Below are 25229 nucleotides of genomic sequence, written 5' to 3'. Positions count from 1 at the left end.
CTGCGCGCGCATGTTGCTGCCAATTGCAATACCATTTAGTCATCATGGAAAAATGAGTGGTGCACAAAGTGTTTTTGCAATGAAAAATGTTTTACAAGAACAACTACAGTTTTGAAGCCTAATTCGGCGACAATTTCGTAATTTCAATTTATGGCGCCATGACCCCGTCCCATCTGCTGATGCGAGTTACATTTTCACCCATACAAATTCAAGCGATACGTCAGTTAAAACATTGCGATATTCACAACCAAAGGGCGTTTTGTTGTGGAGATTTTAAATCGCCCTGGATGAAGAAGACGAAGACATTATTGAGACTCTATGAATGTCTGACGAAGCACATTTCCAGTTCAGTTGTAGTCATCTACAGAACGTCTTTTTTTTTTTACTTGTTTATTTAACAACACTGTATCAACTACTTGGGATGAATGGGTGGGCAGTGAGATGGTATTTGGCGAGATGAGGCCGAAATTTCGCCATAGGTTACCTAACATTCGCCTTACGGTTGGGAAAACCTTGGAAAAAGCCAACCAGGTAATCAGCCTAAGCGGGAATCGAACGCAAGCCCGAACGCAACCCCGAATCAGCAGGCACACGCGCTATCGCCAGAGTCAAGCCGGTGGCTGTTTTTTTAAAGAAATAAATGGCGAACTATGTACTTTATGATCTCACATATTATTTTTAAAATAAATAAATACATAAATTCTTGATTCAATACCCGACTATTTAATAATCGTCCGTTCTTCTGTCGGACCCCTCAAATTTCAATAAAAGAAATATTTTGCTATTCCTAAAAAAAAAGTATAATTTTACTGAAAAAAATCTTGCAAATGTACTTCCATAGTCCTATCTTTAAATTTTACTGTTTTCTTGATATGAATATTACCTATGGTTAAAGCTTATTGTGACCATTACACTCTTACTACGTCATACTACTTTTGACCAATAAAACGGTACGAAAGGATGTATTTTCAACCAATCATGGGCTGCCTTATCGCACAATTTTATCGCGTCCCCTAGCATTTGTTTCTTTGTTTGCCAACATTTGAAACTGCGCTGGTCTGGACGTCAAAAATATATATAAAATTACAAACCACTCCAGTCGATGCACACAGTTTCAAATATGACTCGCATTGGCATTCAAGAACAAGAATTAATAAAAATCACTGATCATACCTATGCATCTTCTGAAATCCGATTTACAAATAAATGAAGAGCACCATTCGGAAATCCTGAATAAGTTTAATACACCATGTAGGCCTAAATCAACGAGTTCCACTTCTATTATGCACACGTCCAATATAACATCAATTGAACCACCAACCACATTCAAATTTGAAAATTGTACATTCAATAATTATTCCCTTTAAAATTATTCATTCGGAAATTCTGAATAAGTTGAATACACCATGTAGGCCTAAATCAACGAGTTCCACTTCTATTACGCACACGTCCAATATAACATCAATTGAACCACCAACCACATTCAAATTTGAAAATTGTACATTCAATAATTATTCGTGTTTATTTTTTATGTCATCGTCGTTAATTAAAACTTTTCTAACTCTTGTGTATATTAGTTAGGTTATGTTATAGCTTCTGTTCTGGGAGGATAAAAAGAACTTCTGCTATATGATATTATGGATAGTCACGTATCAGAGATAGTTTAATATTAAGATTTATTGAATAGTAATCATTACAGTGTCTGTATAAAGACACTACTGCCATCTAGCATGCATCTAGCGTAATATTTGTAATGTTGAGATAGTACAATAATACATTTGAAGACAGTTGTATTCTCGTAAGTCAATTAATATTTTATTGTATTGGAGTACTTCGTTACTTCTAATCTTTATATACTTTCTTCTAATCGTGTAATAGTCAATTAAATCCCACTCGAGTTTTGATTTTCTCTAGATAAATCAAAACGTCTAGTGAGATTACTGTTGACAAAATTGTTATGAAAAGTTTAGGCTAGTGTATTTCCTATATTATTATTATTATTATTATTATTATTATTATTATTATTATTATTATTATTATTATTATTATTACTACTATTATATTTCTCTTCAACTTACATAGACCATGTCCTCCCCGTTGCTGTCTGTAGCACTTTATTGCGCAGTATATGAGGAGGTCGAATGTCAGTCGCTTTTGTCAGAAGTTGCTGCGACTTTGTAGCTGCGACTGGGGAAGTCAGATGGCGGGGAAGTAGTGATACGGCTGTGACTGCGATGAATCACGGCTACGTGTGCGAGCTGGCCGCGAGGTGTGCGTGCTGAGTAGCCGGTCACTGTGTCAGATGCAGGCGCCACCCGCTTGCCTGCAACAACGGAATAAGTGCCATATATTTGCGTTTCAACCTTTCTCAGTTTTATCTTATCCTACGAAAGAAAATGTTGCAGTTTAACAAGAAAATAACTTTTCCTCCTGCATACATGACTTATATGTCTAGAAGTCAGGTACAAGGTCATTGATGATACAAAGGAGAGTTCGGCCGGCGCCGTGGATCGGGTTCCGGTATAGCTCAGTTGGAAAGAGCGCTCAGTGCGCAGAGCAGAGTGGTCCCGGGTTCGATTCCCGGTGCCGGAACGAATTTTTCTCAAATTAATATGTATCTACATGTTCACTACTTACATAGATAGTCTTGATTATTTAATGAGAACGGCGAGGCCTACTGTGATACTGTATCACTAAATTTTAATTGTTATTGTAATTTAATTTTTATTTTAATTAAATTTCATTTTAATTTTGATGTTCATTAAATTTTAATTTAGCTTTATTCTAGCTTTAATTATATTTTAATTTAATCAATTATTTAATTCTCTTTTCACTTTGAAATTTAATTTAATTTTTTGATTTGATATTAATATTTAATTTAATATAACATTTTATTATAACTTAATTCAGTTTAATTTATAAATTTAAATTAATTTTAATTGTAATTTAATTTATATTGTTATTTGAATATTTTTTTAGTTTAACTTTTATATTAATTTTATTATTATTTTAATTAAATTTAAATTTTTAACTTTAATTACACTTAACCGTAAGTTAATTTTAATTTGAACTTAATTGTATCCACTTAATTTTCGTTTTTAATTTATTTTTAATGTAATATAGTTTAATTTTTATTTTAATTTAGCTTTAATTTCTATGCAGCTATATTTTAACTTAATTTTCACCGCAATTAAATTTTAATTTTAATTTAATTTAAATATAATTTGTTTCAATTTTCATTAACTGATTTATAATTTAATTTTAATTATTATTTTAATTTTATTTTTATTTTATTTCATTTCAACTTTAATTAAATTTTAATATAAGTATAATTAAATTTAATTTCAAATTTGCATTTCATTAAATTTTAATTAACTTTAATATTTATTTAATTTCAATTTTACATTTAATTTTATTTCATTTTACTTTTTATTAAGATACATTAAAGATTACTTTTTATCTTAATTTTTTATGGCATTTTGATTAATTTAATTTAATTTTAATTGTTATTTCAATTTAATTTTTATTTAGTTCAATTGCATTTTAATTTAATTTTAATTTTAGTTTAATTGCAGTTTTAATTAAATTTTTTATTGTTAATTTGATTTTATTTTAATGTTTAATATAATTTTAATATTTTGTTTAATTTTGTTCAATTTTAATTCAGTTTAATTTTAAATTTTATTTTATTTTTTTGTAAATTTATATAGTTTAATTTAATTTTAATTTATTTCAATATTAAATTAACATTAATTTAGCTTTAATTTCAATATAAATATAATTTAATTTTATTTTATTTTTGAATGTAATTTAATTTTTATTTTAACTTAATTTTTGTTGCAATTTAATTTTAATTTTAAATTGTATTTTAATTATTATTGTATTTTAATATATATTTTAAATTAATTTGATTTTAATTGTGTTGCTGATAAAATTTTAGTTCATATTAAATTTAGCTTTGATGTAATTTTAATTTAACTGTACTTTAATTTAATGTAATTTAATTTAACTTTCAAAGTAAATTTAATTTAATTTCGATTCAATTTAATTTTCATTCAGTTCAATTTTGATTCCTATATAAATCTAGTTTTTAATTTAATTTAATTTAATTTTTAATTAATTTTATTGTAACTTGATATATTTTAATTTTGATTTAATTTAATTGTAATTGCAATTTAATTTGAGTTTAATTTTAATTTAATTTTTTCTTCATTATTTTTAATTTTTAATTTAATTTTTATTCTTATCTTCACTTATGAATTTTAACTGTTACTTTAATTTAATTTCATTTAATTATGATTTTAATTAAACTTCAATGTATTTTAAGTTTCTTGAAATTTTAATTGAACTGTAATTTAATTTAATTTTGAATTTAAATTCAATTTATTTTTTTAAATTTCATTTTAATGTGTATTTAACTTTTATTTTAAATTTAATTTTAATTTAATTTAATTTAACTTATAATTTTTAATTTAATTTAATTTTAATATTATTTAAATTTGAGGTTTAGTTTAATTTCAGTTTAATGTTATTTCATTTTTATGATTTTTTTCGTTTAATCTTATTTTTAATTTTTGTTTTAGTTTCAATCTTTAATGTAATTTAATTGTTATTTTAATTTAATTTGTTTAATGTTTATTTTTATTTCATTTTTTATTTTACTTCAATTTTAATGTTAATAACGTTAATTACATGTAACTTTTATTTAATTTAATTTTCAGCTTAATTTAAGTCTGTTTGAATTGAATTTTAATTGTAATTTGATTTTAATTTTGATTTAACTTTAATTTAATGCTATTTCTTTTTTTAATGTAATTTCAATGTTGTTTTAATTTCAGGTTTTAACTTAATTGCAATAAAATCGTTATTTTAATTTTATTTTTCATGTCCATTTTAATTTTTCCATTTTAATTTCATTTTTATTTCATTTTAGTTCTTATTTTAATTTAATTTTTATTTCATTTCAATTTCTAAATTTAATTTTAATTGTTATTTTTATTTTAATGTAATATTATTTTTATTTCATTTCGTTTTTATTTTAAATTAATTTCATTTTATTTTCATTTTATTTAATTTTTAATTTGATTTAATTTTATATTCTTGTATTTTTTTCCGATTTAAATTGATATTTAATTTTTAATGCTTTAATTTTTACTTCTCTCGTCTCCTCTCATAATATGTTTATTTATTTATTTGTTTATTTATGAACGTAAGATTTATTTTATTGGGTTATTTTACGACGCTGTATCAACATCTAGGTTATTTAGCGTCTGAATGATATGAAGGTGATAATGCCGGTGCAATGAGTCCGGGGTCCAGCACCGAAAGTTACCCAGCATTTGCTCGTATTGGGTTGAGGGAAAACTCCGGAAAAACCTCAACCAGATAACTTGCCCCGACCGGGATTCGAACCCGGGCCACCTGGTTTCGCAGCCAGACGCGCTGACCGTTACTCCACAGGTGTGGACATGAACGTAAGAAAGCCCAATTATAATTATAATATTCTTGATTTACAATTTACATAATTTAAATTACATAAACACGTAAAACAAACTGTACATTATTAAAAACAAAATAATAGGGCGTGAAAGTAGTGGAAAGTAACTAATAATAATATTCAGCAGAACATGCACTATTATTAGCCTATTTATAATTAAAAATATAAATATTTTCCTGTACACATTTTTCTACATGTACATATTTCAGAAAAATGGTGCAGATATAGTTTAGCAATATCTAAGTGATGCAAAATTTACAAGAAGATGCAATGAAAATTGTAGAAATTGCAAAAACTCAACAATACGTCTCCTTAATGCATGAAAGATTTACAAGAATTAATAAATAAATTAATTATTGCATCATGAAGAATGTACTGAAGAGAAAGTGACAACATTCTGCAAAAAAGTTGTTAATAAATGTAGGTCTATATCACCAATAAATTTAATCAGAAATAAGTGTTCAGTAAAATTAACGCATTCATAGATTTTCTAAAATAGAGTGAAAGAAATTACTTTTCTGTAAATGCTTTGCTTTCTGTAAACGTAACTTACAAGTACACTCTTATAAACGATTTTCTGCAATAAACAGTCTCAAAATATTAGGCATAACGAATAATTATCAGAGATTACGCTTTCTTAAGAAGAAAGATACACCTTTCGCTATTATATACTATATTTCAGGTTCGAACCTGGGCCCTATTGCAACAAAGGCCCTATTGCTACAAAGGGCTATTTGCACATTTTGTGCGCAGTTCTCGTTTATTATTATTTATTTCATAATTTTCTCCTCAGAATCTACAAACGCTTTGAAGATAAAATTGGCATGCTTAATATACTGTACACTAACTGAACATTACTATGTAACTTTAATGTCTTTGAAAATCTTATAGTTACTTTTCATTCTGGAAATGGATTTTTCAGTGTTACACTTGTTTGAATAAAATTTCTTCACATTCAAAGGACAAAACTAAAATTCTTTCAATAATTATCATAATACACTGTCCTCTTTAATTGAGCATATTGAGAATTCAATCAATGGATTTATGAAAACACGCTATGAAATGTTCCATATAAAACAATTTTTATATCGAAAAGGAAAGCGAGCAAAATAATTTATTCTTTGATTATATGTGCTCTAGGTGCATGTTCAATTTCGAGAGCAACTGTAAATGTGATATGGAAAATATGAAGTTTCACGGTATATTCTCACCGTATTCGTCAGATCGACTACAGAGTCCGAAAACAAGAATTGTTTGCTTCTGTGAAAGGAGGAGGAAGTTGAGGTTGGATATCACTATAAAACGAAGGCCCTCTGGTTGGTCTCTTGCAGCCATAAAAAATTATATCAGCAATAAAATCGATAACAAAATTATTTACAGCCTACAGACTTTCTGTCGGCAGAGGGGTCAACTGCTTCTTATCGAGACACCGTGGATTGCTTTCCATGGTAATCGCTCTGTCTGCACCATAAAGTAATCCACTGCGAATGGGACTCTGCCAATTGTTTATTTAAAACTGCTAATTCAGTAACAGATATTAAAATGACTGACTGGAAGAATCTGTTAATAGTTATTCGTACCACATCTCTCTATTCTTCCGCTCTTTTCTCTCTTTTCCCGTTGTTTTGCCTTCTTCCATTCTCTGTATTCTGCGTTTCCCTCTCTTTCAACGACAACACAATCTAGCGATTAACTTATAAGCACCATGTATTATACCGGATGTAATTATGATCATGATGCAAACTTAACGGCAAACAGAATGAGTCATACCAAGCTATTTGTGAGCAACGACTTAGGGCGGGAACACTTCGATCTAGAATTTAGTCTATTGTACAGAATAGGCCTAGTTATTAAATATCAAACCGAGCAAGCCTCTTGAGTGTATGCACATTGGAATTCTTTTAGTAAAATAACATTTTTCTATCAGATCAATAGTAACTCTTAAAAAATAAGCAAGATTACATTGGCGATATCCCCGTTATCTACTGGTAACGAAAGTAACCAAAAGTAACTAATTTCAGTAGTTGGTAACGGAGTTGTAGTGGTTGGTAGTGAACGATTACATAAGCGAGTCTGAGAATGCTGGGAGAGCATTTGTGCGATTACATAAGCGAGTCTGAGAAGGCTGGGAGAGAATTTGTGCGATTACATAAGCGAGTCTGAGAAGAGTGAGAGAGAATTTGTGCGATTACATAAGGGAGTCTGAGAAGGCGGGAGAGAATTTTGGCGATTACATAAGCGACTCTGAGAAGGCTGGGAGAGAATTTGGGCGATTACATAAGCGAGTCTGAGAAGACTGGGAGAGAATTTGTGCGATTACATAAGCGAGTCTGAGAAGACTGGGAGAGAATTTGGGCGATTACATAAGCGAGTCTGAGAAGACTGGGAGAGAATTTGTGCGATTACATAAGCGAGTCTGAGAAAAGTGAGAGAGAATTTGTGCGATTACATAAGGGAGTCTGAGCAGGCTGGGAGAGAATTTGGGCGTTTACATAAGCGAGTCTGAGAAGGCTGGGAGAGAATTTGTGCGATTACATAAGCGAGTCTGAGAAGAGTGGAGAGAATTTGTGCGATTACATAAGGGAGTCTGAGAAGGCTGGGAGAGAATTTGGGCGATTACATAAGCGAGTTGCATAACGTTGCCCGCCGAAGTGCAACTTGAAAATTGGTCATAGTCCTGCCATCTATCCGCAGCATGTGGAACCCGAATCACATTAAGTGAAATGGATAGGCGTTAGACACACACATGTGCGAATCTGAGAAAGCTGGGAGAGAATTTGTGCGATTACATAAGCGAATTTGAGAAGGCTAGGAAAGAATTTGTATGATTAGGTCTACATAAGCGAGTCTGAGAAGACCGCGAGAGAATTTGGGCGATTACATAAGCGAGTCTGAGAAGGCTGGGAAAGAATTCGTGCGTTTACTTGAGCGAGTCTGAGAAGGCTGGGAGAGAATTTGTACGATTACATAAGCGAGTTTGAGAAGGCTGGGAAAGAATTTATGCGATTACATAAGCGAATCTGAGAAGGCTGGGAAAGAATTTGTGCGATTACATAAGCGAGTCTGAGAAGGCTGGGAGAGAATTTGTACTACTACATAAGCGAATCTGAGAAGGCTGGGAAAGAATTTGTGCGATTAAAATTACATAAGCGAGTCTGAGAAGGCTGAAAAATCAGGCCGATTTTTGGTACAGCTAATAACTTTCAATGTAATCCATGCTGATTAATACTAATTGTACTATTCCTTCAGTTGTGTGATTATATTCATATTATTATCTTTTTAATTAATACTTGTATACCTGAATGTATTTTCCTGTTTGTGATTATATTCATATGTATTCAATCTCTCTTTATTATTATTATTATTATTATTATTATTATTATTATTATTATTATTATTATTATTATAATTATAATTATTATTATTATTATTATTATTATTATTATTATTATTATTATTATTATTATTATTTCAAGTGAATACTTGTATACCGGTATGTATTTTTCTGTATGTGCTTTGAGCCTGGTTGAGTGAAAGAGAAGGCCTAATGGTTTTAACTCTGCCAGGGAAAATAAAACTATTATTATTACTATATGTGCGTATGTGCACTTAGATATTGCGTCACTTGCGAACGGTGGTTTCCATTACACTTTTTTCACAGGCTTTACAGAAAAGTAATTTGCTATCATCTGAATTCGTAAACATATTGACGCTAACGAACATTGTCACTACATTTCACTTTTCCTGTTATTATGATACCTTAACCATGAATTAACTTTCAATGTTACCGTCTTGACTGAACTGAACAACTAAGAAATTTGATGCAATGATCTTGAGTTGAGAAATCAGGACTAGTTTAGTCCCCATCATGTGATGCGTTCATAGATAAGCAACACGTTTCATTTGAACTAATGCGAAATATTCCATCACCACATTACAAATTTACAAGGGAGTTCAGAGTGAGATTCAACTCCGAAAACAGTTAAAGTACCGTATTTGTTTTTCTACATATAGGCCTATCGCAAAATATGCAATAATATTTATATTATTCAAAATATTTGTTCAAATAAAAAATATTGAACATATGTATATTTAGGTGGTATCGAACTCTGTATTTTGAAATCTAAGTCATAGTTTGAACTTTCATTTAAGTTTAGAGACCTTACAGATTACCAAACAAAATATTTATTTACCTAGAAGTCCGAGACCTAATCATAAGTTAGATACTAGGGGAAGGTTGCTATATTGTATCACTTTTCAGTCTTTAGTTTTTATTTCAAAATGGGAAGGAATTTTAATTGCATAGACATTCAGACAGTACCATGGGACACAAAATATATATTTTTTCAGAATTGTGTAATAATTATCAATTGTTTTTAAAAGGCATTATTTAAAACGAGCGAGCGGTACGATTTATGCGCCCAGTTTCCTAAATCATACCTACAGGTTGCTTAAATCGTACCCATTTGTAAAATATACATATAATTTTCAAAATAAGAATTACATCAAAGGAAAGCTTCCTGACGTCCGTTATAGTAAGTCCAAAAAGATATTCTTCAAACATCAGAATATATTGAACCAATTCCGCTTCTATTTCCCGTAAAAAAAGCTGTATTCCTCCCGTTGACGGATCCATTTTCAGGATGATCCAGACCTCTCTTCACCCATAAAATGTCGTTTGAAAGTCTGGTTTAGAATTTCGTACTTCATTCAATCCCATTACTTCGAATCGAAATTCATCCAATGACTTAAGTAAATCACTTGGTTCCCATTTTCCGTATTCTCGTTTGGCATTATCTATTCTGAAATTTAAAAATATTATGCAACTAATGTTAATTGTTCACGTTGCCAAAATCGTACCGGTACGATATGAGCAACCTTTTAAAGGTACGATTTAGGAAACTAGCAGCCCAAGCAAACTATTTAGATTATAACCTATACAAAGCTGTTACAGTGACTATTTTTACCGGTTAAATAATGCAAACAGTCTTATGTGTTATGTGTAATAAAAGTCATTCATTAAACTAACTCAGTGTTTCAATAGAAGCTTACGAAAGAGTAACAAAATCTTGTGTGAGAAATCAGAACTTACTATTAAGCACAATTTAATACAGCTGTCGTCTTGGGTGAAAGGCGGAAAACTGAACGACTGTCAGTTTCTATTTGTATTTCATGAAAATTTTCCCCAGATGGTTCCTGCATGCAATACTTTCCTCAAAATTAATTCATAGTGGTACGATTTTGGCGCCGGTACGATTTAGGCTACTTTCCCCTATACAGTCTTATTTAATGTTCATGTATGCTTTATTGTCAACAGTACTTACCTCTACACGTTCATGTAACTTCAGTTGTAGCAGTATCCAGGCTGTGCACGATGAATTCTACAGAAGTAGCTCGAAGGGCACCTTGTGAAGTGTTGCGCTAGACAGGCGTAAATGACCCAGCATATGAGGTGACCGCTCAGGTCCTGGGAATACGTACTACTTTGATGTTTGAACCTGTAAACAGAAAGTTCGAGAAACGGTAAATCTCAAGCCGAAGTTAAGAATTATAAAAAATTGCACTTTACAACCTAATCGCTGCAAAAGTCTGATATGATGTCCTTATTACACACTCTTTAATTAAAAATACATTTCCTTAAGTTTTCGCAATGTTTAATTTGTTCGGACATTAGCCTAGATCATATAGGCCTATGTAACAGATAGGCCATCGCTATGTTAAAATCGTTTGCAATTTGAAGAGAAGAACCGACATGATCGCCACCCGTCCGCCGTAAACGAACACGAGATGGCAGTACAGTCGCTAATGCAATTTAAATGGGAATTATGACGTGACTCCTTATGTAACAACTAGATGGCAGCGTAGTAAACCTGACAAAAGTTGTTAACTTCAAAATCTATAAGGCCGACCTATCTATCTATATATGATCTAGGACATTAGTAACAGAGTGACAAATAACTAGGCCTGCATATATTTATGTCGTTTTAAGGTAAATTTCTTGGGCGTAGGGAAGTGGCGATCCCATCGCCCAGTGGGAAACCTCTGCAGTCAGGCACCCGAGTATTGGCGGGAAAACCATAACGATTGAGATTGGGAGGAAATGCCCAACTCCACCTCGAGACGAAAGAAACAGGGAGCACACCCACATAAAGCACCTTGAGTTGGGCTAATCACCCACGTCGTGGTAATTATTGCATCAAAGGAAAAACAGAAGCCTCGGATTGGACGAATCGACACGACGACGACCGGACTGGAAAAGGAAAACGAGAATGGGAAAGCTGGGAAAACTAAGTTGAAGATGAAGAGAATGTGCCAAGATCGAGAGGAGTGGATGAAATGGACAGAACGAGGTGCCCCGACGCTTAGCGGTATAAGAGGCTAATGAAGAAGAAGAAGAAGAAGAAGAAGAGGAAGAAGAAGCTAAACTTCTCTTACTAGTCCATGTTTTTCAGTTGCTACAATGATATTTTTAATAATTATTAATAAATGGTCATCAGTAGCCTAACTAATATTATAATATCTACAAACATTTATTTTAATTTTATTAAAATCTCCACTTACTTTTAAGTTATAATAAGAAGTGGATGCTATTCAAACAGACTTGAATAAAATTTGTAACTGGGCGTTAATGCATAGGATGAAAATAAATGGTTCTAAAAGTAAATCTATAACATTTTGTAAAACCCGAGAGGAAACTAGTCTAAATTACGAATTCAGTGGTGTTGTAATTCCGCAAGAACAATGTTGTAAATACCTAGGAGTATATTTAAACTCCAAACTTTCTTGGGGAGAGCATGTTGATAATGTCACGGGTAAATCATGGAGGGCACTTCACTTTATTATGAGAATCTTAAAAAAGGCTAGCCGCAAATCGAGGGAAATAGCATATCTAACGTTAGTGCGACCGTTAATGGAATACGGAACTACATGTTGGGATCCCTATAGAATATATCATATATATTCCTTAGAAAGAATCCATTATAAGGCAGTTAAATTTGTTAAAGGTAAAAGAGAAGACAGAAACGATACGATAAAAGAACTTAAATGGGAAACTTTGGAAAACGGACGTAGAAACTAGAATAACAACATTGTATAGAGCACATCTAGGTCAGAAAGCATGGGTAGACATAGCGGCTCGGTTAGAGAAGCCAACGTACTAAGGTAGGAACGATTATGATTTTAAAATCATATGTAGGAAACAGAAAACGGATGTAGGTAAATTCTCATTATAAATGATTGGAATGACCTACCTGCAGCGGTCTTTGAGGGCTATCCTTCCTTAAGGAGATTCAAGAATAACTTAAAAAGTTGTGCATAAAGTGTAAATTAAAATTAAGGTGACATTTAATTTTTAAGGTGACGTTTAATTTTTAAGGTGACATGTATTTATTTAGCTGGACGAGTTACTCTCCTGGTTTGAATTGTAAATTATTTAAAAAATAGCTTGTAAGACTGTCTTAGACTAGAAATATTTAGTTCAAATATAGTTCTGTTTATAAGTATGCATAAGGGTGTAATCATTTGTCTTATTTGAACTGTTGTATCAGTGAAGCGTGGTGAGTCAGTGAGGTTATGGTTTTTACAGTGCAGTGAATAGTTCCGATCAGTGATAATTTATAGCGTCAATGAAATGCGTTCTAAAGTGTCAGTGAAATGTGTCATAATGTCACTACTGTAAGTGAGATGAGAGTAAAGTGGAAGATTATTATCAGTACCAATGTGTAACATAATATGGAGGGCCTATAGGCCTACATATGTAGGTTGAAATGTAAAATTAGGTCACTTGTTAATTAGGTTATTTTATGTATTATTATTAATTGTAATTATTGTGTAAAATTGTATTGTGTATTCTTATTGTATTGTGTATTGTATAATAATTGTATTGTGTATTGTAATTTTATTGTGTATTGTTTATATTGTGTATACCACTGCCACCGGGTGCTTGCCCACTTGCAGTTAAATAAATACATACAAGTTCAATCATTTTGCATAGTTTAAACTATCCTAGCGTAATGTGTATAGTCGAGTATTATATTTTATGGTTTATTTTTAATTTAATTAGGTATTCAGAAGGAAAGCACATCTGTAATGAATGATTTAATCTTATGGTAAATATATTTGAAATTAAAATATAATTATTTAACATGGATTTTATTATTTCATAACATGTACCGGTATTTGATAAAAAAAATGGTAAAGTATAAAATATATCGAACTATATTCCTTACGCCGAGATGTATACATAATGTGGTAAGCGATCAATCACGAGATATCACAAGTGAATTTCTTGATATCAGATTTAACTCTTGAGTTAAATGGATAATAATTCAGACGCTGTTTTTTTTGTTGCTATTCTACCTATTACCCTATCATCGATGATTATGAATTCCGTCTCAAAAGTGCCCATCATCTCAAATTGATGAGTCTTGGTTCACCAAATCAGTTAACAGTGGAAACCGACCAACCATCATAAAATATTTTTGTAGAGGGCCCATTCTGAGACCTGCACAAGAAAGCATGTCGTAATTTGTTTGAATCGCTTATTAACCTGTATTCTTGGAATCGTACCATGCTAAAGGCTGTCGACCCAGCATTTCTCTCGCCTCTTATGGGGTGACTGATAATGAATGCATATGCACGAACCTGCCAGCTTTATTACAAGATGTCGCAGGGATGCGGCGGCGAAGCCTTCCTCACGGTCAGCTGTGTTGAGAGGCTGACCCAGCATCCTTCTCGTCGAGAGGTCCTGCATTCATCACGGCATAAAGGCCAGGGACACCTAAATAAAGAAACAAGAATCAAAAGTGTTAAGTGAAACAGCGGGTAGGCATATGGGGGAACGACCTTTACTAATATCATATTCTTTTTAATGTTGTGGTTAAGCTTTCCTTGTATTTTGTAACACTTGTAAAGATTTTTATGGTCTCTTCGGAATTTTATTACTTAGAAAATGAAGAAACTAGAAAGATTTTACAAGGCTGAAATGCCAGTAAAGAATGACATTAGTTACTGATTTTATTTTACGAAACTTTATACTGGTAACGTGATCAATCGGTCTATTACTATAAGTAATATCATTAATTTAAGGGGATTATTCTTTAAGAAATTTAAACAAAAGAGTTTAATACAATTTTGCTCGTGTTTGCTTCCTTTTTGAGATAAAAATTGTTTTATATGAAATATTTCATAGCGTGTTCTAGGAAAGCCATTGATTTAAATCCCAATATACAGTCGAAGCTCTTAAGTTCGACAGAAATCAAGTTCGACATCCTATAGTTCGACTGCTTACATAGGAGAATTAGACACGCCCCTATACGGGTACTAAGAAATGGGATTGCCATTTGAATGAGAATTGGTGCTGTGTTTTGTAGTGATATTTTTGTTAAAGGAAAACAGAATATTTTATTGATTAGGACATCCATATTTAATCACTAATTTTAAATTAATGAACTCTTCTTTTTCTATTTGAGAATTGTGTCCTTTGTGAGACGGAACTGTCGAAACCCACTGTGGTACTAGAAGCGCATACACAAGTCTCGGGGCGGGCAGGAAATGCAAGTACAGTACTCTATTCGTTGACGGATAACCAATAAGAATTTGTATTAATTTCACCTGTCACACCCACTGCCCTTATTGGACTGAACTTTCAATTCTGTTTTGTCGAACTTAAGAGAGTCCACTGTACTCAGTTTAAAAGAGAGTAGTATATTATGATAAATGCTTCAAAGAATTTTAGTTTTGGCCTTTAAATGGGAAGAAATTTGATCCGAACAAATAATGTAACATTGTAAAATTCCTTTGCAGAACGAAGAGTTACATTTAGTCGAATGCATTTTCTGCACATTTAAAGGAAAGCATTTATTATTAATATAGAGTAGATATGAAAGACACTCTTTCAGCTTTCCCAGTAACGGGACTGCCTCATTGGACAAAGCATAACACGAGTGAAAACAAAACAGACCACAAAAGAGAAATGTAGGGAACAAAAAAGGGAAAATTAAGGACAGGAAAGATAATAGCATACATATAATAGAATGAGGTTAAGTAAGTCGCGAATACGTTTATAACATTCTATTCGACGCTACTAATCTCAACATAGAAGAACACGTTCACAACAGAAAACATTTCATCTGCCGCGTTACTCTTACTTTCAATATTAATAGTCTTCTGGAACAAATGCTTCAAGGCCTGAATTGTAATCATAATTTTAACACAAATTTAATACTTGTGCATTCGACATAAACATATCAATATAATATCAGGTTCTAATGGTTACTTCATTATACTTACAATAAATTTGTATAACACAACAGTTAAATCTGCTTTGTAAACAGGTCTTCGTATTCAGCATATTAGTATGATATTTTCCAAAAAAAAATTAATTTTGTTTTAAATCATGAGGACTTGTAATTTTGTATCTATTTATGTATATTAGTTTAAGCTTTTAGCTTTTGATATCAAGGATATACATAAAAAATAGAGGTTATTATATTATGAATCCAATTATGGTATCTGATGATGTCGCATGTAGTGACGTAAACATTAATATTGACAAATATGTAATATAAAGATTTTATACCTTATATATGATATGTTAAGTCAGTGACAGAACAACATTAAATTATTCATTCTATTTCAAGGACATCTGAAAAAACTCTTTCAAAATGAATTGTAATATATATATATATATATATATATATATATATATATATATATATAATAGGTCTAAACATAGTAAACAAACAGATTAGACGTTCAAACAAAAGTTCTTCCTTTTTAGGAAACAAAGTACAGGTGGTATTTTAAAATGGCAAGTGATCCTCTGATAGCAGTAAGGGAAACATCACGAATGAAGTCGTTGTTCAGCTGGAACTTCTTGCAAAAACTGACAAAGAGGCGAGGTATTGTGCCTCTAGCGCGAACCATTAGCCCAACTACTTCAATGGAGGTGAGGTGATATTATATGATACGTTATTATACACGTAATATGGTAAGTCGTCTTCTTGCCTTTGATGGGTTTATTAATACCGGTTCCTAAACAGGACCATTATCATGTCTGCTTTACCATAACAGTAATGCTAATTAAGAAACAAGCGCTGAGTCCCATACAATAAAATACGGGACTCACCTCACCGGCCTTGTGAAGAAGGCAAAAGGAACCCATCAAGTGTTACTTCAGAGCTACTTGAAGCCACGCCAGCTTCCGAACTAATAACGTCCGCAGCACAAGCTTCATAAATACATTAACGAATCATTGCAATACCACAGTCTAGTATGTACAGTCACGAAGCTTGAGTTGTGAGGGTACTAGGAACAAAAGATTGTGCCGGTACAATTTCGCATTGTGAGTAATGAGGCGATATTAGCTATCCTAGTGGTCAGCAACTATCTATGGATGCATATTTACTACGGATTGAGCTTCGTGACTGTATATACTAGACTGTGTTAATACCTATACTGATGCCTATGCTAGCTGAATGGTCAGACATTGATCCTGTCATCTATACCAATAGCAAGTACAAAGTTCTGCGTTGTATTGAAATTCCATCCTCGGAGTCATAGCGACGGTCTTAAATCACGCACTTAAATTAATGCCGAAAGCTTATAAAGTGAAACACTGTCCTACAAGTTCTCAGACGAAAGGGACGAGGACGACAGCAACGGAAGAGTTAGGCTTATCATATGTTTAATATTACCTACAATAGAGCTTAACTTTAGGTAATTGGAAGATATGGGAAGATATATATGATAGGAGAAATATTTTAGGATATATTATTGAATTGTAATCAAATGTACAGTGATGGACCATATGCAGAAATGTAAGGGAAACCACTGCCTGAAAAGCCGTATGATGATGTCAAATATGAATATGAATATTACCTACACATATAGAGCAGAGTGCAGCCAAATCTTACGGATTAAACATTTTCAACTAATTATTATTATCACTGGTCAACAGTGATTTTGTTAAATGTAAAATTTCTTCTGTTTCTTATGTAATTTCATCTGCTGATTCCGAAAATGAAGTCAGAATTTTTTACCACGCACCATTTTTTGTAATTTTAGAAAAACTGATTTATTTTTATTGTTATATACAGTCCTTAACATGCTATTGGAAAGAAAATATTTCATATTATTGCTTTAACAATTAACCATAACTTTCGATCCTTGTTGCCTGTGAAGTCAGAATACATAACAATGAATTTTATTCTTCATAACACTGTGAGAGTTAGTATTAATTCTCAGTTGAATTGAAACTTAAATTCATGAAACAAGTTTCATAACATGTGTTTTCTTTATCCTAATGTTAAGTGTGGTAAAAGTATCTTGTAAAGTGAAACATACCTCGAAATCTTGTAAAGTGAAACATACCTCGAAATCTTTTGTAGATCACATAAATAATTTTTTTTTGGAATATGTATTATAATTATATCTTTCTCGTGTTAAATTCTATCGTACCTGATTAACATATTTCGACCTGTTATTGGCCTTCTTCAGAACTGGTTGTTGCTGGTCTTGGCGCCTTTTGTTTTGTTTCCTGTGGGGGTGTGTTTGTGTAGTGTAATGTGGAGTCAAAGAGTGTGTGTGTTCTGAAATTGAGTTGTGTGTTGAGAATTTCATTTGGATGTGTTTTTGTGTGTGTGTAAAATTCTGTAGTCTGTGAAATTCTCAACATACAACTCAATTTCAGAACACACGCACTCTTTGACTCCACATTACACTACACAAACACACCCCCACAGAAAACAAAACAAAAGGCGCCAAGACCAGCAACAACCAGTTCTGAAGAAGGCCAATAACAGGTTGAAACATGTTAACCAGGTACGATAGAATTTAACACGAGAAAGACATATAATACATATTCCGAAGTGATATAGTGTTAAAAGTTGTGTAATCAAGATGTGTAAAATCAATTTCTGTTACTTTTGTGGTTAGTTAACTTTGAAAGCACACAGGTGAATTTACTACACTAGCTAAAATAGCTTACGAGTTTTATTTTGATTGTAAAATAGATGAGGATAGGAACTGGGCCCCCTGAAATCTGTTGTGCTCCATGTAATTCTATTAACTGGTTGGCTAAAGGGATCCCGTCATATGTCTTTTCCAGTTCCAATGATATGCCGGGAACCTAAGAATCATTCAATAGACTGTTACTTTCTAGGATCCACAGATCAGAAGATTAGACAGAACTTGTCAGCGAGCTGATTCAGAAATGTCATGGGGTGTAATATGTCTCTCAAAATAACTTCTTGGATTCTAATTTAATTTTTCTTTCCTCAAAACCTTCGGGTAGTGAATGACAAACGTGGGAAGCGTTTTCATCAGGATTTTTCTGAAATGGAAAGGCTATATCAGAAAAAAAAAATGTAGATCAAATATTCTGGCAGACTACTGCTGGACACTCAAAAGAGATGTTTCTCAAGCGAAGTATAGCCTAAAATCTATTTCACACACATTTTAGAGAAGAAAATATGATTTTAGGTAAAATGTTACAAGGTGTCAGTATTAGAAAAGTTTGAACTATATTTCATGTAACTACTCAAAAACTCTGGGTGATAGAAAAATGTTGAAAACAGATTTGAAATCGGCACGAAAAATGCTGTAAGAATCATACATTATTTACCTTTTAACAAAATACTTACTTACTGGCTTTTAAGGAAGCCGGAGGTTCATTGCCGCCCTCACATAAGCTCGCCATTGGTCCCTATCCTGAGCAAGATCATTCCAGTCTCTATCATCATATCCCACCTCCCTCAAATCCATTTTAATATTATCCTCCCATCTACGTCTCGGCCTCCCCAAAGGTATTTTTCCCTCTAGTCTCCCAACTAACACTCTATATGCATTTCTGGATTCGCCCATACGTGCTACATGCCCTGCCCATCTCAAACGTCTGAATTTAATGTTCCTAATTATGTCAGGTGAAGAATTCAATGCGTGCAGTTCTGTGTTATGTAACTTTCTCCATTCTCCTGTAACTTCATCCCTCTTAGCCCCAAATATTTTCCTAAGCACCTTATTCTCAAACACCCTTAACCTATGTTCCTCTCTCAAAGTGAGAGTCCAAGTTTCACAATCGTAAAGAACAACCGGTAATTTTGCATTTATAACTACTATATCGCACCATCTACCCTTAAGAACTAAATACGATAACCTATCACTGATAAATTCGACCTTTTTTACTGCTGATTTTATTCTTTTATGAATAAAGAATCCTGTTCCTAATTGGTGATTATCGTTTCCTTCCCCATAATACAACAAGTAATCTTCTATTTGTGTTATGCCGTTCCCATCTAACCTAACCTCCTGTACTCTCAAAAAGTCTATTCTATATCTAGCTAGTTCTTTTGCTACTAATGTTACCCCTCCTGTTCTATATAGACTTGTAACATTCCAAGTACCAAATCTCAAAACCTTATTTCTTTGCTGTGGTCGTGCCAGAGAATCAGTCCCATTCCGAGGCTTATTTGAAGGTTTCGTAACAAGCCGTTTTTTTTTACGGTGATGGGTTGTTAGCCCTTCGCCTAACCCCCAAGCTGGAGGACCACACCTCATCGGCTGTCCGCGACTGCTTATTCAATATATTCACAGCTACCCTGCAAAATATTTTAACAAAATATAATATGTTTAATTTTGCTGTCCAGTGATTATTAATTATGCCATTTATTGCGAATGAGGCAAACTGAAGTTCACAAAATAATCACACTTCTAGTTCTCACCCATTCCTGTCAATCTCCATCGTGCCAACTTTCTCTGCTGTAGACCTAGGGGTGGTCCTATGCATCACCTGACGTTTCTACCCTAATCCACTTTTGCACGCAGTGAGCGTGACTGTGGTGTGAAGGGATCATTAAGACATCGCCTTCGACAGATTTCATAACATGCCTCACGCTGCAAGTATGACGGAACTACAACAAAACTAATAAGAAATTTGCCTGTTTACACACAAGGGCAGCAACAGGAAGGTAACATACGCTCTCCGCACCGCGCAGTCATCACGCACAGCTGAGCTCACGCCACGCCACGCCCCCCGGACACCCCTCTTCAAAACGTTATCATCGTAGCTTCTCCCTCGGTACCGATACCACACTTGAAGACTCCTGTACAAAAACTGACACAACTCATGAGTGCTCATGTTCAGTAGTCTCTAAGAAAGAAGAATGTGTGAATAATAATTGGGAGTCTCTCTCAGTACAATTATATAGCGGACAAATAGCGAATTACGGCAGTCTTATAATAAATGATTAAGTGCGTGACTTTACGAACTTACTTACAAATGGCTTTTAAGGAACCCGCAGGTTCATTGCCGCCTTCACATAAGCCCGCCATCGGTCCCTACCCTGTGCAAGATCAATCCAGTCTCTATCATCATATCCCACCTTCCTCAAATCCATTTTAATATTATCCTCCCATCTCATCTCGGCCTCCCCAAAGGTCTTTTTCCCTCCAGTCTCCCAACTTACACTCAGCACACATACACTTTTGGATTCGCCAATACGTGCTACATGCCCTGCCCATCTCAGATGTCTGGATTTAATGTTCCTAAGTATGTCAGGTGAAGAATACAATGCGTACAGTTTTTTTTTAGTTGGTTATTTAACGACGCTGTATCAACTACTAGGTTATTTAGCGTCGATGAAATTGGTGATAGCGAGATGATATTTGGCGAGATGAGGCCGAGGATTCGCCATAGATTACCTTGCATTCACATTACGGTTGGGGAAAACCTCGGAAAAAACCCAACCAGGTAATCAGCCCAAGCGGGGATCGAACCCGCGCCCGAACGCAACTTCAGACCGGCAGGCAAGCGCCTTTACCGACTGAGCCACGCCGGTGGCTATGCGTACAGTTCTGTGTTGTGTAACTTTCTCCATTCTCCTGTAATTTCATCCCTCTTAGCCCCAAATATTTTCCTAAGAACCTTATTCTCAAATACCCTTAATCTCTGTTCCTCTCTCAAAGTGAGAGTCCAAGTTTCACAACCATACAGAACAACCGGTAATATAACTGTTTTATAAAGTCTAACTTTCAGATTTTTTTTACAGCAGACTAGATGACAAAAGCTTCTCAACCGAATAATAACAGGCATTTCCCATATTTATTCTGCGTTTAATTTCCTCCCGAGCGACTTTACGAACACCTTTCTTAAAATACTACATTCACATCTCAACTTCATTCATTCCAAAAAATTCAGTGTTCGGTTTAACAGAGTGAATCTCAGGTAGGTGTATAGCCATGAATGGTTGGGAAAATGAATGAAAGGATGAACGAACAAATGAATGGAAGAGTGAATGAGGAACAATGAGAGGATTAATGAGTGAATGAATGAGAGTAAATTAGTGAATAAATAAAAATGAACAAGTGAATGAATAATAGGATTAATGAGTGAATAAACGAATGAATGAGTTAATTAAAATATGGATGAATGAGTAAAATAGTGTGTGTAGTGAATGAATGTATGTTGACTGAGAATTAATAGATGGAAAGATTTAATGAATGAGTGAGTGGGTGAAAAGAGTAAATAAGTGACTGGAAAAAAGGGTAAATATTGTTTAATATTATATTGTTTATTGCCAGAAAAATATACCGTAATACAAAGAAATTGTAAATTTACAAAATTCCAGCAGTGAAAGATAGTGTTCTCGCGCTAAGGGAGGATTCGATACATAATAAATTTACATGCATAAATTACAATAAAATAACATATACAATTAATAATTACTCAAAACAAATTGCTTACAAACATTTTTAAATTTCAAACTGTTGGAGGTAAATATAGGGCCGATATTAGTACTATGGTAGAAAACAGTGCTCGTTAAACATTGGGTTCAAATAAATGCATTGTATTCATGCCTTTAGTTTTGTTTTGTGAGTACTTGATCTGAAATATGTGTGATTTTTATGTGTAACATTTAATAGTGCATTGATGTATTTGAAGACTCTAAATTCTAAAACTAGTTTTTCGGTATATAATCAATAGATTTTTAGACATATTTTAATTTCAGAAAACGTATTATGTGTCTTTCACGTGTTAAATTTTATATTATACCGGTACTATACTATACTATACTATACTATACTATACTATACTATACTATACTATACTATACTATACTAATACTATACTATACTATACAATATTATATTATATTATATTATATTATATTATATTATATTATATTATATTATATTATATTATATTATATACTATATTACCTTGTTCGTGAAAGACACATAATACGTTTCCCGAAGTGATATAGTGTTAAAAGTTGTGTAATCAAGGGTATATTTTAATTATTCTTCACTATAATAAATCTAGTGGATTAAGGTTAGTTTTTTGAGTACTACTTCGTCCTAATATTCCACATTGGGTTATAGACTGAAACAAGGCAATGTAAACTGTACGTAGTACATCCATTGATAAGTAATTTCGTAATTGAACAAAATAATATGTAATTCTACGTAATTTGTTACAAAGATAGTTGATTTGCATTCCCATTTCAAATGTTTACCAATAATGATTACTAAATAAGCCAATTTAACCTCTGAAGATTCGTTAATACAATTACAGCAAATTGCGGGAACAATCAAAATTGTGTAGTTCAATGTTTAGGAGAGAATTAGGCAATTTATAAGATTTACTAGTTCATGAAAAAGAAATAACTGTAGTTTTAGCAGTGTTAAGAGAAAGGACGTTCGAATGCTTTTCTTAATTTTAAGCCATTATTTGCGTTAAAATAAGTGAATAATAAGTTAGTTAATGGTATAATGAATGAACTGAAATAGGAATGAGCGAATGAAAGAATGAATTAATTAATGAGTGAATGAATAAATTAATTAATTTAAGAGGATGAATGAGAGAAAGAAAAAACGGAAAGAAAGAAAGAGTAAATGACTGAGCGAATGAATGAATGAATGGATGAATTAAGAAAATATGAATAAGCGAATGAAAATGAATGTGCGAGTGAATGAAATAATGAATAATTGAGTTAAAAAAGGAAGAATCAGTGAATGAAAGAAGGATTAATGAGCGAGTAAAAGGCTGAATAACTGAATTAATGAAAGAGAGTGAATAAATTAAAAGGGTGGATTAATAAATGAAAGAAAGGCTGTACGAGTGATTGGGTGAGTGAGTAAAATATTGAATAATTGAATGAATGGAAGTGTGTGTGAATTAAAGAGGATAAATCAAAGATGAATAAAAAATGAATTAAGGGGTCAATGATAATGATTGGAAAGATGAACGAGTGTATGAATGAAAGAAATAATGTGACAAAGAATTAATGAGTGAAAGAATAAAAGGGTGAATGATTGAGTAGATTCCCAAAGGCAATTCTGAAATACCACCCTGTTGAGGACAGAACCCTTGGCCGACCTCAGAAAAGATGGATAGAAAATACAAGCCGTAACAGGACTCGTGGCCTAATACGGGAAAGGAGGAGAATGATTGATTGATTGATCGATCGATTGATTGAATAAATGAGAATGAATGTTGGAAAAGATAAATGGATGAGTGAATGAAAAGTTTAAATATTGAATGAATTAAGAGTCAACGAATTAATTAAAGGATTAATGATGAATGAGAAAAGAAAGAATGAATGAATGGGAAAAGAAAGAATGAATGATTGATTGAACAAACAAACGAACGAATGCAGGAGCGTGTATTTCTCGGTAAAGCTATTTAGAATTTTTATGTGTACATTTTTTTGCGTCCAAAGAAAAATCGAGTTACCTACTGTACGATTTCGTCGTTAATGAGTGAATGAACAGGGAAATTAACGAGTGCTTGCGTCAGTAAATGTATTAATAAAAGAAACAATGCGTTCACCAGTAAGAGTAAGAGCGATTAAATTAATGTAAAAACTAGAAAGATTTTAAGAAAGGAAGTTACGTAAAGTCATGAAAGTGGTGACAGCTTAAATCTTAGAAGGTACAACACATCAGCAACATAACGATAAAAAAACAATAATGTGAGATGAAAAGAAGCAAACCACCATACACATATAAATATGAATTTACTATAAGGAAGTTAAAAGGATAATATAGTTGTTCACAGTAGGCCTACATATTTTTATATGAAGAAACATGACTTTGCATTATGAAAATCTAGATTGTGCATGAATCAAGGTTGAAGTCATCTTCAGTGTCAGTAGGTTGCAATGATTTTTTTTTTAGCAGAGATAAAGAAACCCTCAGCTTAAGATCCTTCGGAAAGGAAATAGGACCAGCGAACTCATGTCACAGATTTACGGCAAGAAAAAAATCTTGTTCCACTTTAAATTGCCTACAAACTCTTCCTTGTTACCCGAATGAACTGCATGCATTTTCCTGTGCGCTTTTGTCCCTACCGCTTATAACAATATATTCATTTTCTCTCTCTAAAGATACAAAATTCACTTTATCCCCGCACGTAAAAAAGTTATAGAATTTTAATTTGTCACATGACATGATCATGAAAGAATGTACACAGATGTTGCTATAGCTTATAGGCCTATATTGGGGAGACAACAATAGTTCCAGAACAGATCGGCGTATGTATTGTGCAGGACACAATATTTGAGTACCGGTATCTTTTTCTTTTTTGTATGCTGCAGTATACGCAGGAAAGAAAGAGTAAAAATTCAGAAATAGAAACTGACTTAACTAAAAGGATGAAAAGCACAGTAAGCAAGTAGGCTGCAGTGCAGGTAGATGAAGAAATAGAAACCGATGTACCGGAAATTAGGGAAAG

General features: G+C 32.8%; 1 protein-coding gene and 1 non-coding gene across 2 annotated transcripts in view; both read left to right on the top strand.

Moving 5' to 3' along the window:
• Positions 1-25229, top strand: part of ths (thisbe) — a 413933-nt gene that overhangs the window by 185110 nt on the left and 203594 nt on the right. The gene's annotated exons all lie outside the window — the stretch shown is intronic.
• TRNAC-GCA (transfer RNA cysteine (anticodon GCA)) lies at positions 2517-2592 on the top strand. The gene has a single exon. It is a non-coding gene; the product is annotated as a tRNA-Cys (tRNA).

The sequence above is a fragment of the Periplaneta americana genome, chromosome 3 (genome assembly GCF_040183065.1).
Source record: "Periplaneta americana isolate PAMFEO1 chromosome 3, P.americana_PAMFEO1_priV1, whole genome shotgun sequence".
NCBI lineage: Eukaryota > Metazoa > Arthropoda > Insecta > Blattodea > Blattidae > Periplaneta > Periplaneta americana.
The sequence above is the reverse complement of the archived record's forward strand: the minus strand, read 5'-3'. Positions and strand labels throughout refer to the sequence as shown.